Below are 2,138 nucleotides of genomic sequence, written 5' to 3'. Positions count from 1 at the left end.
CCTGCACTCCTTGGAGGGCTCTCTGGGTGGCCACTTCTAGGCTTTGCATTCTACTTTCTCCTGTAGGGCTCTGTCCTGGCTTTCCCAGCCCTTGGGCTGTGCAGCCAGAAGATGCCTGCCCCCGCATTCCTTACCAGATGCTGTTGCAGCGCTGAACCTCCCCCAGCAAAGCAGAGGAAAGTGTACGTCCTGGTTCGGGAACACAGACAGCGTCCACATTCCACAGGGGCTCAGGTTTCCTGGCCTCCCAGCCTCTTCCCTTTGGGAGGTTCATCCCACCCACGTTCCAAGATGGACTTGCAGATTCTCTGTGGTCCATAAGGGACAGACTGGAACAAAGCCAAAAGATGCAAAAGAACTTAACTGTGGATCTCTGCAGAGACTGTTTGGGAGTATTCTGTTGGATCATCTTCTCCTTAGCTCTTAGATGGCTAGTGCTTCTTTCTGCCTACCTCAGGTCATCTGAGGTGAGGCAATTAGTGCTTTGTAAATGATAATTACCTGACTCAAGTGCACAAAGTCAGTGTGATAAGGAGCAGACAATGCCTGTCTGGCTCCAGGGTAGCCCATCTCTGAAAAGGTGGTGGTTGTATGCTTTTGGGTATATGGAGTCTCTATCTATGGAGTCTCTAAGAAAGGGGTTGAAAAGAGATTGCGCAAGTGCTAGGGGCTACTGGTTCCTTTTTTGAATCAGGTTCTGACATTGCCAGAAGTCTCAAATTTTCCACCATTGCCAGATCCACCAAAAAAAAAAAAAAAAAAAAAAAAAAAAAAAAAAAAAAAAAGAAGCCCCAAATAACCACAGGGGAGCTCGTTCTGAGATGGCCCAGGCCATTCTGCTTACAGTGTCTCCAGAAGAGAGAAATGAAGAGTTCAGATGAGGCTTTTCTAGGAACCCAAGTGCTTAGATCTTCAAGTGCATGGTAGAAAGGCCTGCACTCAAAGATACTAAGAAACTGTCGCGGTGAGAAAGCAACAATTGAGGTAGCTCAGAGGTGTGTGTGGAGGGGCACTTAAAGCAGAGGCAGTCTAGGGTCCAAGGTTAAGTCTGGGACGGATGCATAGATGAAGGCTCTGCTCCACAGCAAGTGAGAAAGGTGGGGTTGGGCCTTAAGCAGAAGCATATGTTTACATACTCATCTTTCTAAAAGTTAAGGTAGCCTGGTCTACAGAGTGAGTTCCAGGACAGCCTGAGCCACATATTGAGACACTGTCTTGAGGGGGGAAAAAGTTTTTAATTTAATTCATTGAGACAGACCTCCCTGTAGCCACAATTTGGCCTTGAACTTGCTTCATAGCTGAGGATGGCCTGAATTATGATCCTTCCTGCCTCTACTGTCTGAGTGCTGAAATTATCAGTGTGGATTGTCACACTTTATACAGTGCTAGGGACTGAACCAGGGCTTCATACATGCTACAGTACCACTCTGCCAACTGTGCTACACCTTTAGCCCAAGTGCCTGGTTGTTTGAAGACCTCTGACTTTAGGGAGTGCTAGCCAGATCTTGCAAATTCACATTGTGACTGGCTCCATCCTGTTGTTATCTGTTATCCTCTTCCTCCTCCTCCTCCTCCTCCTCTTCCTCCTCCTCCTCCTCTGCCTGTTGTTGTTGTTGTTGTTATTGTTTTGTCCAGACAGTTTCTTTCTGTAGCCCTGGCTGTCCTGGAACTTTCTCTGTAGATCAGGCTAGCGTGTTGAACTTAGAGATCTGCCTGCCTCTGCCTCCCGGGTGCTGGGATTAAAGGTGTACACCACCGCCACCAGGCTTTTCCACCATGTTTGTTAAAGGTGCACGGTGATGTCCTACCATATCAGCCAAACTTGCAATGGAATGACTTCCTGATTTTAATCTGCTCATGTGTGGTGTGATTATAACCAATAATTCTTCCTGTGGCTGCTCCTCAGCTGTAAAACAGGGATGGTGATGGTTTTACTCTAGTGGATTGTGGGGAAGATAGAACCAACGGATGAGAAGTTCACACTCAAGCCTGTCTATGGAACTCCGTGCTAGTCCTTTCATACCAGCAGCAAAGAGGGGCAAGCTGATCGAGCTGATCCTGTTTCTCTCATCCCTTGTCTGCTGCTCCCAGTGTCTTTGGAGCTTGAGGTCAATGTGGTACAGTGTACTTAGTCCAGG

Source organism: Mus musculus, chromosome 2 (assembly GCF_000001635.26).
Source record: "Mus musculus strain C57BL/6J chromosome 2, GRCm38.p6 C57BL/6J".
Lineage (NCBI taxonomy): Eukaryota > Metazoa > Chordata > Mammalia > Rodentia > Muridae > Mus > Mus musculus.
This window is presented reverse-complemented; position numbering follows the sequence as displayed.